The sequence below is a fragment of the Trichosurus vulpecula genome, chromosome 9, assembly GCF_011100635.1.
Source record: "Trichosurus vulpecula isolate mTriVul1 chromosome 9, mTriVul1.pri, whole genome shotgun sequence".
NCBI lineage: Eukaryota > Metazoa > Chordata > Mammalia > Diprotodontia > Phalangeridae > Trichosurus > Trichosurus vulpecula.
This window is the reverse complement of record NC_050581.1, coordinates 145211931-145225449: the sequence shown is the minus strand read 5'-3', so window position 1 is coordinate 145225449 and position 13519 is coordinate 145211931. Positions and strand designations below refer to the sequence as shown.

At 42.2% G+C, this 13519-nt stretch overlaps 1 protein-coding gene across 2 annotated transcripts in view; it reads left to right on the top strand.

Moving 5' to 3' along the window:
* The first annotated feature begins 5967 nt into the window (after positions 1–5967).
* Positions 5968–13519, top strand: part of KBTBD12 (kelch repeat and BTB domain containing 12) — a 79610-nt gene continuing 72058 nt past the window's right edge. Inside the window, exon 1 of one of the 2 annotated variants that reach the window (XM_036737560.1) lies at positions 5968–6068. The gene's annotated coding sequence lies outside the window, so the exon portion shown is untranslated. Of the gene's footprint in view, positions 6069–7751; positions 7813–13519 lie in introns of those variants that run through there. The other variant, XM_036737559.1, reaches the window with a different exon arrangement.

Below are 13519 nucleotides of genomic sequence, written 5' to 3'. Positions count from 1 at the left end.
TGACCACCAGTGATGGGAAACCCACTGCCTCCTCCCTCTCTTAGAGGAGGCTCATTCCTCTTTGGGATGACTCTAATTACTAGGATATTATGTCTGATGGTGTTGCTGAGCAGAAAGTTGTATCTGTATTTTCTCCTAGTTCTGTGTTCAGAGGCCAGGCAAAGTAAGTCTAATCCTTCCTAAACATTATAGTCCTTCCTGTCCTTGAAGACAGCTATCACGCCTCCCCAGGTCTCCACCACCCTCAGTGCTCTCCAGTTCCTTCAGCTGATCGACATCATCTCCTGTCCCCTCAGCATCCTCTTCACCATTCTGTATATACACTACATTGTCTTCTCTAAAAGAAAAGCTTCAATGACAACCACAGTGAGAGAGGCCTACTTGGCTAAGCAGAGCTCAGAACTCTCTATCTCCCCACCTCCCAACCCAACTTTAACCAGGGAGAGGGATGATTTCAGCTGTCAGCTGCAAATAGGAATTTTGTAGAAGAGGAGCAATTGAAACAACACCGAGGGCAGTATAGCAAAAAGGAGGGAGAGGGGAAGGAAGGAAGGAAAGAAGAGAGGGAGGGAGAGAGGGAGGGAGAAAAGAACTATTGGTATTTATTGCCAATTTATATTCTATGTAAATCAGTTTGGGTTTTTGAGAGGGGAATAAAAGTATAAAAGAGAACTGTAGCAACAAAAGGCTTTGACCACCTGCCAGGTGCTTTTCATCTAGGGATAGAGGAGGATTTTAAGCAATATAGGGGCCAGACACATCATACCATATGGCTCAAAAAAAAAACAACTGAATGTAATGTGAAGTCAGAAACATGGTTTTAGACTGAGAATATTGTTGCAGACTGACACCATAATAGAGCTTTTGGTAAAAGAATGATGGGAAGCTAGCTCAATGGCAAGAAAGGACTCATTTATGGCAACTAGTAAATATTGTTGCCACACAGGAGAGTCAGGTACAGATGGGCCAGGTTTGAGAAAACGAAAGGGAAAATTAAACAATTGAGCTGATGACCTTTACCCAAAAGATTACAGGGAACCTATTATGGGTGGTAACAGATGGGGACAGAAGTAAAGGGGATATTTGAAGAGAGAACCTAAAAAAGATGGATTACAAGAGGTGCTAAATAATATAGTGTCTATCTGAAACAGACTACAGATGAACAATGAGTTGAGCCCAGAATCGAATGTGAGGAGAGCAGGCTGGATTGCTTTCAGGAAATTTCACAGCTCTTTGACTGACCTCAAATTCCCCATGAAAATAAGGGCTCATCTTTTCAATATTAACATTTCACTGATGTTGCTGTATGACAGTGAGACATGAAATACCACTGCCTGAGAAAAATTCAGGTGTGTATCAGAGAAGACAATGGAGAGGCAGATGATGGGTGTGAGCAGGCATAAACATATATTATATATATGTATATAAGTGTGTGTGTATATATGTGTGCACATATATACATACACATACACATATATGTATGTGTTTATGTATATGTATGTATGTATATGTATCTGCATATATCCAATAAGGAGCTCTGAAGAACAGGAAGCTAGAACATCATTAAAGAATTTTATGATAGGAAGAAAAGATGAACCAGTAATGTGACAAGACCAAGGAATGACAGATGGACAGCCCCAAGGCTCCATTGGTAAGCTCACAATGTCAGGAGAAACCATGCATGTTGGGTGGACCCTCCACCTCCCGTGGAAAACTCTGGGGAGGGAATGGATGAGTGTCGCACAGGATAGATGAGCATGGATAGAGTTGGGATTTGCATTGTTGGAAGAAACTGCCAAATCAATGAGATCACACATCTATTTGAGATTGGTAAAATAGCAAAGGAAAATGGAAAATTAGCTAAAATAGCAAAAAGACAGAAAGAAGAATCAGAGAATGTTACATCTGGAAGAGATTTCAAAGATCATTTGTCCAGCCATTTCATTTTATAGATGAATACATAGAGGCCAGAAGAGGTTGACTTGTCCAAGTTCTGACAGAAAATGGAAGAATTGGGCTTAGCACCTATGTCTCTGTCTCTCATTTCAGGATTCTTTCTATCCCACGGTTCTTGCCAAGCATAATGGGAGACCAGCCAATGAGAGACCCATCTAGTCCTCCATCACAAATCTATGATCTTGCAGCAAGATCACACTGCTGAGGGCATCACTCTCAGTCACCCAGGCTCGCCCATCTACTAAAAAAATTATATGAATGCCAGTGAAGGATTCAGACTATCCATCTGTTATCCCTCACTCTATGAGACAGACACATCTTTTTAAATCATATACCCTGAAATAAGTTATGGTATAGGAATGAGATGGAATACCATTATGCTGTAAGAAATGAGGAAATAAATTATCTCAAAGACACAGACATGTGAACTGATTCAGAGTGAAATAAGCAGAATTAGGAGAACAATTTACACTATAATATTAGTATTATAAAAACGAACAATTTCAGAGACTTTTATAAACTGAAGAATGAAAAGAGCAGAACCCGGAGAACAATTTAGATAACACCAACACTTAAAAGGCAAATAACTTTGAAAGCTGTGAGAACTATGATCAAGACAATGACCATCCATGATTTCAGAGGATCAATGATGATCTACTAACCACCTCTTGATAGAGGTGCAGAACATACATACACACACACACACACACACACACACGCACACACAAAACCATCTCCTCAAAGAGAGGCTTATAGATGTTTTATTCTGCACCCTAAATCTATCATTATGTCTCTCTACATAATCTATAATTATATATCTATATGTTTCATTCTGTACTCTAATATATAATCTCATTCTATACTATCTATATATATTCTGTACCATATATATATACATATATGTATACATGTTTGTATATAGCCAAAGAAGGAATTTGTTTTTCTTGACTATGTATATTTGTAACAAGGAATTGGGTCTTTCTTTTCTCTTTTGTCCAATGGGTTGGTAGATGGTAGGGAGGAAAAATAGATATTTCTCAATTAAGAAAACAATTTAAAAAAATAAGAGGGGTGCTATAGGTATGGAACATTGCATGTGCTTTCAAATAAATTCACTATATTGTTAGTTTTTACTGAATTATTTTGCTTTGTTAGAAGAGGGGGTAATCTGTAAACATTTGTAACGTAAAAACAAAACATCAATAAAATGTTTTTAAAGAATACTGGCCGGATATCTTTTTTGCTACTTCTTGTATATATCATCGTTAGTAATATATTGTAGCTCACTTATGCCAACCATATATATCTCCATTGTCATTTGGGTTTCCCACAATCTTTATTCTTTGGAGATTGTGAAGTTCCATAATTCTCAACTCTATAACATCACAAGAAGAATACAGTTTTTTTTTAATTAAAAAAAGATTATCTTTTATTTCAGGAATAACCGAAACAGCTGAGCGATTTCCTAAACACAGTCCTGGCTAGAACAGAGTAGGAAGTGGAGAACTGAATGATGGGTATAAATAGGCAGTAGCATATTACCAGCAATGATGCACTCAGATCCCAACTCATTGTCTATGATGTGTGTCCATGGTAGTAATAACCTAACTCTGTAGGAACACCATAACAGTAATAGTACCAGATGTGCAGTTTATTGAATTCTGAGGAAAAGGGAGGTGATGAAAAAGAAGGGAAGAGAAAACAAGGGAATGAAGATCTGAGTGCTGGACTCAGAATCAGAATCAGAAGACATGCGATTGACTCCGACCCCTACTTTGGCTACTTATTAACTATGTAACCTTGGGAAAGTCACTTTACCTTTCTGGGACTCAGTTTCCTTTTCTCTGAAAGGGTTAAGCTAAATGATCTCTGGGATCTACTTCAGCCTGGACATTCCATGTTTATGGGGACTGGGTATATAACTGAATATGTAGGGAATGGGAGAAATTGTTAGAGTTGGAAAAAAGTTGTAAATAAAAAGGTAATATATATGTGTATACATATATATATATATATCATTGTAAAAAACGTTAAAAATGAATAGATGAAAGCTCATTTTTGAAGTTAAAAAAGCACTTTACCAATGTAAGATTTGCAGAGTTTTTTTGTTTTTGATAACACATAGGAGAATATTGTGCAAACAATTGGCATTTCATATGACTCAATGAGGACCTTTTATACAGAGACTCTCTATAAGCTGAAGGGAGGGTCTACAGTTGGCAAAAGAAACCCTTCTGTTCCCCATTCTCTAGCCATTCCAAAATTTGAGGTCATTCTAACCTGCCCTTCCTGTTCTCTCAGCTGTACAATGCAAGGTTCAGCATTTTTAATGAACACCAATTTAATCTAGCACTCAGCAATATTTTTTACACTTTTAAGAGAAGCATGGCGGCAGCTAGGTGGCACAGAGGTTATAGCAGGGGCCTTGGAGTCAAGAGGACCTGCTGTTCAAATCCAGCCTCAGACACCTACTAAATGTCTGACCCTGGGCAAGTCACTTAACCCCGATTTTCAGAGAGAGAGAGAGAGAGAGAGAGAGAGGAGGGGGTGAGGGGGTGGCATGGAGATTCCCTACTGGGGGCTGTCCCCATCCAGGACTCTCTACTTAAATGGATCCTGAAGAGAACCAAATACCAGAGCTCGGGGAAGCAAAACTAGAAGAGTCACCTTTGAGCAGTGAGGAGATCGGGCTGTTTGAATCAGTCCCTTAACAAGGAGAGGAAACATTTGTCATGGAATTCGAAGACAAAAAAGATCTGTGTCTCTGGGTTTGAATTTTTACATAGCAATGTAATTAAAATGTGAGAAACCTTTAAATATTGACAGCTTCTTCAAGAGAGATTAAATAAGGACATGATAACTAGATTTTCCCTCTCCGGTTTTTTCTTTTTATTCCTTCCTTTTTTTTTTCTTTTCGTTAGAGACTTAGAATTTCACACGTGCGCGGATAACTTTCCCTAGGGAAATTCCCTCCATCGATGCACACTGGCAGCTCTCCTATAACTTAGTCTTAGAGAGAAGACTCAAGAGGGAATCAGTTACAGTTGTAATATGGTTAGAGATAGGCAATCTAGTGTTAGGTAGAATGTTAATCAACCATTACATGGATGGATAAAATTGATGAAATAAAGGTAATCCCACTGTTAAAACAACTTATTTTTTCCTATGTCTGAAAAATAAAGAAAAATGCCTTCTATAGGATCTGTACCTCCGCACCTGTTGGCCCCACCCTCCGGGACTTTCTGGCCCTTTCAGGGCAGGGGCTATTTCATGAAGATGGGATAAATCTATGACACATGTTGCTTCTTCCTGGATGGAGCTCGAACTTTTTGAGGGCAAAGGCTATTTCGTGAATTTAACATGTAGGCTGTGTATGTTTGTACCTACTGTTTTCCCTCCAGGTCCCCCTCCCCAATATTTAGGGAAGGGTCTGTGTCCCCTCACCCCTAGGTACTTAAGTCCATGAATGAGGTGAAATTGTATCCTCAGTCCTACCCAGTGCTTAATAAATGGATGAAAGAGAAGAAACTGCATCTCTAGGCCTACTAGGTGCTTAAAAAAATACATGAATGAGGAGCGACTATTCCCAGTCCTACTAAGTGTTTAATAAATAGGTAAATAAAAAGAACCTGCACCCTCAGCCCTACCAAGTGCTTAACAGACGCGAGGGAGGCGCGGAAACATACTTGCCCTTGGTCACACACAACCAGGATGTAGCGGAGGGAGGATTTGAACCCGGGGCTTGACAGCTTTTGAGGCCGATGCCTTCCTCTCAAGCCAAGCAGCCTCTCCCGCAGTCTGTCACTCAGCACCCAACCCTTCCACGAGCCACAGCCCCGGGCGCCGCTGCTGCCACCACCTCCTCTTCCTCCGCTCCCCTCCCCCTCTGCGGCCTCCCCCTCCTCCTCACCAGCCCCCCACCCCCTCCACCAGCCAGCTCCTCATTCCCTCCCCGCCCACCTTTCTATTTATATTGCTGGCCGCCGCGGGGAGGCCCATATTGGGCAGTGTGACTGTCTGGGGATGAGTGTGTCAGGCGGGGCTCCTGCAGCTGCCCCTGAGCCCCCTGCCCGGCGAGCGCCCACCCCGGGCCGCGCCCTGCTCCCCGGAAGGTAGAGATCTGAGGGAAGGAGGGAGGGAGAAAGGAAGGGAGGGGGAGGAGCAAGGTCCTGGAGTGAGGGGGGAGGGGAGTGGGGTGCATCGGGGAAGGGTAGGGACTCGGGGCCTTACCCAACATCTGGTCCAACCTGCTCACTTTGCCCTGAAGCAGCTTGAGACCCAGAGAGGGGAAGGGGCTGGCCCAGTGTTATACAGCCAAGTCCATGGCTGATGGGGGACTCGAACCTACTTCTAGCTCCAGAGCCCTTTTCTTTTGCCTCACTAAGTTGCCAACAATTTGTTAGGCACCAGTGACTGAAATAAGTCAGTTCTTCGTTCAGGAAAGGTATTTAGTCATGTCTTGGCATTATATTAATAATAATAATAATAATGACAACTCACATTTATATGGGACCCTGGGTTTGCAAAGCCTTCCAGCGAATGAAAATGCATTTATTATCCACTTACAATGTGCTAAGGAGCTCGCACTCTAATTGGGAGAAGTGTCCCTAACGTTTTAGTGCCAGTGTAGTTTGAAGAGCTTAAAATTGCCTGATAAGATGCTTGGAAGACATTGGAATATTAAAGAAAACTTGGTGGTAAGCAAATGGAAGGCCCTGGAAATCCTGAGGGGGCAGGTAGGGGCTGGTAGATGACAATACTAGGATGTGCTTAAAATACAGGATGTGTGTGTGTGTGTGTGTGTGTGTGTGTGTGTGTGTGTGTGTGGTGTTTTCCCAGGGGTAACGGTGAGAAGGAAAAACACTTTAGGTATGATGGGTGGTGGTTCCTGTGCAAAGGCAGGAAATGGATGTCTGGCATTGGAAATAACCAGGCTAGTTTGTCTGGAGTACATAACCTATGAGTGAATAATATGTAATCACAATGAAAAGAGAAGCCAGACCAAGATTGGGAAGACTACAAACTGCCAAACCAAGGAATTTCATTTTATCCTAAAGGCATCAGAAAAAAATCCCTGAAGCTTCTTCAGCAGGGAGAGAACACAGTCAGACTTGTGCTTAAAGAACATCAGTTTGGCACTGTTGGGTCAATGTATTGAAGAGGAAATTAACTGGATTCAGGGAGGTCAGCTAAGAGGATATTGCAACAGCCCAAGGAAGAGGTGCTGAGGATGGAACTAGGCTGTTTATGTTGTGACTAGACACGGTGGGACAAAGGCAGGAAGGGGTAGAATCTACTAGAGTTGGTCATCAAAGTTGGAGAATGAGTGAGAGGGCAACTCCAGGGTCTTGAACATGAGAGACTGGAGATGAGTATTACCCTCAGCAGAATTAGGGAAGGAGGAGTTTGAGAGGAAAGATAATTAGCTGCTGAGTTTGAGATGCTTGTGGAACAGCTAGGTAGAGATGTCTAGCAGGCGGTCTGAGATTCTATGTTACCACTTAGGAGAAAGATGAGGATTGTATATGTAGATTTGTGTCATCTGCCCAGAGATGATCATTAAACCCACAGGAGCTGAGGACATCACCAAGAAAGAGGGTGCAGAGAGAGAAAAGAAGATGGCCCAGGACAGAACCTGGAGAGATACCCACACATAGGAGACTGGACATGTATAATAATCCTCCATAAGACACTAAGAAACATCAGTCCAAAAGGGAGGAAAAGAACCTTGACAGAAGAATGTCCTAAACACCTTAGGAGGAGAGATTATTTAGAAAGAAGACAGGATCAACAGTGTCACATCCTGTAGAGATGTCCTGAAAGATAAGGACTGAGAAAAAGTTACTGGACTTCCTGGTAAGTTGAACTTTGGTGACCTCAGAAAGCAGTTTCTGTGGCATGGTGGTGACAAACTGGATTGTAAGAGATGTCAGAGGTGGGAAAGTGAAGGCCAGGAATGTTGACAGCTTCTTCTAGGAGCCTGACTGAAAGAGAAGAACTACTGAGCTCTGGTCCCAAGTCCCTAGACACCTATTAGATATTTCAAACTGGATGTCCCATAGCCATTTCAAACCCAGCAAGTCCAAATCAAAGCTCACTATCTTTCCCCTCAAACTCACTCTTCTTCTGGACTACCCTTAAGTGGGAGGAGCACATGTTGCAGCCACCCAGGTTTGAAAACTTGGTGTCATTTCCAACTTCTCATTCCTACTCAACCTATCATGGTACCACTTCCCTGATGTCATGGTCCTCTTTGAGAACAAAGGACAAACAACAACAACTCAACCTGCATATTCAATCAGATGCCAATACTTGTCATTTCTATCTCCACAACATCTCTCAAATATATCACTTTCTGTTTATTCCTACAGATACCACCTAATTTCAGGACCTAATCACCCCTTGTTTGGACTCTTGCAATTGGCCCTAGTTCATCCCCTTGCACTCATCCCCATCCTTCACCTAGCCACTAAAATGACTTTTCTAAAGCATAGGATTTACTGTGTCTTCCTCTCTTCCAGTTAATAAACTCTTGTGGTTTCCCATCACCTCTGAGATCAAATCTAAACTCCCCCGGTTGGAAAAATAATATATAAATGAACTCCTCCGATTGGCATTTACAACATGACTCCATCCTCCCTTTGTAGCCTTCTCACATATTCCCATCTCCTCTGCCCACTGTACAGTCCAGCTGTACTGGACACTTGCTCACCCATAACACTCCACCTCTCACCTCCATGCCTTTTCTTAGTCCATCCCCAATGCCTGGAATTTTCTTCCTCATGAACTTCACCTAATGGGGCTAGGAATCCCTGGCCTTCATGCAAACCCTACTTTTCCAGACTTAGTACACATTACTCCTCTTCACAAAGTCTCTTATATGTGTTTCATAGGTGTTTGTATGTATAAACATCTCTGCCTTAGAATGTGAGTTCCTTGAGGACAGCAATTGGTTTACTGAAAGAGAGATGGGTTTGGGGGAAAAGATAAAGTATTCTGTTTTGGACAAGGTAACTTTGGGGGCAGTGGAGGTATTAGGAGCTAGGAGAACCAGGAAGGGCTTCATGCAGAAGGTAGCACTGGAGCAAAATTGTGAAGGAGACTAGGAAGGGACCCTGATGTTGGGCAAGATTGAAGGCTGGAGGAAAAGGGGACAGCAGAAGCTGAGATGGCTAGATAGTGTCGTGGAAACAGTGAACATGAGCCTGATTAGACTTTGGGAGATAGTGGGGGATAAAAAGGCCTGAAGTGCTATGGTCCGTGGAGTCATGAAGAGTCAAACATGAATGACTGAACAACAACAAGCACGAAGAAACCAAGAGGAAGAAATGAGGAGAAAATTAAAGAGATGAGATACATGTTAAATATAGAGACAGAAAATGAGTTATCCTGTGAGAGTTTCAAGTGAGTAGGCCAATTTGGTTGGATCATATAGAGTGTGAACAGGAGTAATATGTAACACATATGGAAAGGGAGGGATTACAAGGAGACTAAAGTTTGCAGGAGGTAGAGATGAAGAGGAAGAGCATTCTAGGAAGGATGGTCAATGAAAAGGCAGGGAGCCAGAAAATAGAGCACAATGTGTGAGGAATAACAGTTGACTGTTAGGGCTGGACCATAGAGTACATGAAGAGGACTAAGGCATAAGAAGACCAAAAGGATGAATAGACTCATGTTGTAAAGAACTTTAAATGCCCACTAGAAGGATGTGTGATCCTAGAGATAGTAGGGAGCCATTAGAGTTTGTTGAATAAGGGAGGGACACAGTCAGATTTGTCCTTAGGAAAATCACTTTGGCAGCTATAGGGAAGATAAATTGGAGTGGGGAAAGACTTGGGATGAGAAGATAAATAGGAGGTGATTGCAAAAGCCCAGGTGAGAGATGACGGAAAGCCTCAAGTAGGATGGTGGCTGTGTAACGTGAGAGAAGGAAATAAATGTGAGAAATGTTGTGTAGGTAGAGATGACAAGATCTGGCGACTGATTGGATACATGGGGTGAGGAAAAATAAGGAACTAGGGATGATGCTAAACCTGGGTGACTAGAAGGAGGGTAGTGTCCTTGTTGTTAATAGGACAGTGTGAGGGTGTAGATGATGGACTTGTTGCATTTGATGTGACTATGGGATATCTAACTGGAGGGGAATAGCAGAGAGTTGGAGACTCGGGGACTGGAGCTCAGAATTAAAATGCAGGCTGGGGTCATCTGGTAGAGATGTTAACAAAGCTATGGAAATTGAGGAAATTGCCAAGAGAATGGATATAAGGAGAGAAGAGAAGAAGGCCCAGTACAGAACTTTGGGTACATTCATGAGGGGTCTGAATTAGTGAATAGAAAATCTATATATGGAGTTTCCCACGCTGATGAAATCACAAAGTTGTTCCTCTCCCCCTCTAAAAACATGTACTAGGCATGGTGGTAGGTAGCAGGGGATACCAAAGGAAAACAGGTTCTACTTTCCAGGAGATTACAGTCTAAAGAGGGAAAAGACAAATAACTGAGATATAAAAGGGAGTGAGAGAAGTACAAGGCAGGAGTGGTCTGGGAGTCAGGTCCCCTGAGTTCTAGATTGGGCACTGCCACTGAGTAAGCATACTCTCCTTGTCTAGTTTCATCATGTATAAGGCAAGGATGATAATATCAATGCACAACAGGTTGCTGTAAGGATCAGATGAGATACGATACACCGGAAAGTACTTGGAAAAACACCATAAAATGCAAACCAATGTGGTGACAATATTATTTGTGTTAAGGTAGTTAATTGGGCTTGGGGTATGAAGGGTCATAAAGTCACTTAGGGCTAGGAGATTTTGTTATTTGCCACGATAAGAGAAGAGCAAGATGGCAGCTACAAGACAATGTTCAGCATATCGGTCCTCGATGGAGAACAAGGGCAAAATGTGTAGCTTTATAATTGACATTTATACGGCACTTTTCAAGTTTGCCAAGCACCTTATCTCATTTAAGCTTCACAACAGCCCTGAGAGATGGGTTAATAGAAGTGTCATCATCTCCATTTTGCCAATGAGGAAATAGACTCTGAGGAATTAAGTTAAGGGATGACCTACTGTTACCAAACTATAAGTATCAGGAAAAATTCAAACTCAGGCCTTCCTGACTCTGAGTCTAGCATTATGCCTGACAGATCAGAGACTTAGTTTATGGTGGAGGCAGAATCTGAAGGGGGATGAGAATGAATTTGGGGAGTCCATATGAACTCTAAGGTTAGGGTTCTGGTGAGCCTTTCTTTCTAGGTGTATTATATGGTATTCCCCTCACATACACCACAGTGCTGCTCACCTGCCCTTCCCATGTGATATTCTATCACCTGTTTCCATACATTTGGACATTCTGTACTGTGCTCTCCTTCCTTCTACAGCCGAACTCCTTGAGAAGGCCTTCTCACTTGGTACCTCCAATTCCTCTTCTAGCATAGTGGATAGAGCACCAGGGCTAGAGTCAAGAAGAGCCAAGTTCAAATCCAGCCTCCGACACTGACTAGCTATATGATCTTAACCTCTGCTTGCCTCAGTTTTCTTATCTGTAAAATCAGGGATAATAAGAGTGTCTACCTCCCAGGGTGTTGTGAGAATCATATGAGGTAAGCACTATATAAATATTAGCTTTTATTATTATTAAACCCTCTATAGTCTGGTTTCTAACCACACCTTTTAATTGTGAGGGTGTTGTTAGAATCATATGAGGTAAGTATAGTGCCTGGCACATAATAAGCACTGTATAAATATTAGCTTTTATTATTATTAAACCCTCTGTAGTCTGGTTTCTAACCACACCATTTAATTGTGAGGGTGTTGTTAGAATCATATGAGGTAAGTATAGTGCCTGGCACATAATAAGCACTGTATAAATATTAGCTTTTATTATTATTAAACCCTCTGTAGTCTGGTTTCTAACCACACCATTCAATTGAAACTTCCATCTCCAGTTGCCAATGATTTCTTAGTTTACTAAATCTAATGTCCTTTCCTCACACCTCATCCTTCATCTCTTTGCAACATTCAACACTTATGATAACCTCCACCGAAGATTCTCCTCTCTGAGACTTCAGGACAGTGCACTCAGTTCTCTTTCCCATCTATCTGCTTCTTCTCAGATGCCTTTGCTCTTCATGAGGATCACATCTACTAACTATGGTTGTCCCCCAAGACTCTGTCCTAGGCCCTCCTCTCTTTTCACTCTGTTCTCTCACTTGTCAATCGAATTCGCTCCCGTGGACTCAATTATTATCTATATGCAGATTCTCAGATCTTTATATTGAGTCCTGGTTTCTCTTCTGAGCTCATTTTTAAGACCACTACTTAGATGTCTTGAACTAGATGTCCCATAATCATCTCAAACTCATCATCTTTTCCCCAAACCTTACCCTCTTCCCAACTTTGCTTTTTTTGTTTGAGGACACCATCATCCTCCCTGTCACCCAGGCCCCACCACTTTGGGGCCATTCTCAGTTCTTCCTATTGGTTCCCTCAGCTTCCTTCAAGATTCAGCTCATATCCCACCTTCTGCCAGAGACCTTTTCCTGCCCCCCTCCTCGTCCCCTCCCAGCTACCAGTGCTCTCTCCTGTCAATCTCCTGCCCATCCTGTATAATTCTTGTATCTACTAAGTTATTTCCTCCATTAGAATGTATACTCATCTGCAAGGACTGTTTTTGCCTTACTTTATATCTCTAGTGCTCAGCACAGAGCCTGACACATAGGAAGCATTTAATAAATGTCCGTTGACCAACTGCCACCCACACCTGTAAGTCATTTCCTGCTCATCTTCTTCCCTCTTGGGATCTTTGGCTTCCTTTGAAGCTCAGTTTAATCACTGACCGCTACAAGGGGTCTTTCCTAATCCCCATAGCAGCTAGAAAGGGCAGTTAGGTGGTGCCATAGCACACAAAGTGCCAGGCCTGAAGTCAGGAAAACTCATCTTCCTGAGTTCTGATGCAGCTTCAGACACTTACTAGCTGTGTGACCCTGGGCAAGTCATTTACCCCTGTTTGCCTCAGTTTCCTCATCTGTAAAATGAGCTGGAGAAGGAAATGGCAAACCATTCCAGTATCTCTGCCAAGAAAACCCCAAATGGGGTCACAAAGAGTCAGACATAACTGAACAACAACAGGTAGATCCTCCCCTGCCTCCCACAAATTGCCTTTTATTATTTTCCTTGTATATACAAGGTGTTCCCAAAGTCTTAGTGGAGTTTTCAGCTTTAATAGCTTAAAACTGGGGCTTAGGACATCCTGTATTAATGCATCCACTTATGTCTGTACATGTTGTCTTCCCCATATAAGATCCTCGAGGACAGAGACTGAATCATTTTTATCTTTGTAACCTCAATGTCAACAGAAGAAAGTGTCAACACAGACTATGAACATAATAGGGGGGAGGGAAAGGGAAGGGAACAAGTATTTATTAAGCGCTTATTATCTTCTAGGCGCTATGCTAATCACTTTACAAATATCTCATTTTGAGAATCACAACAACCCTAGGAGATATACTTATCCCCAATTTACAGATGAGGAAACTGAGGCCAGCAGAGGTTAAATGACCTGC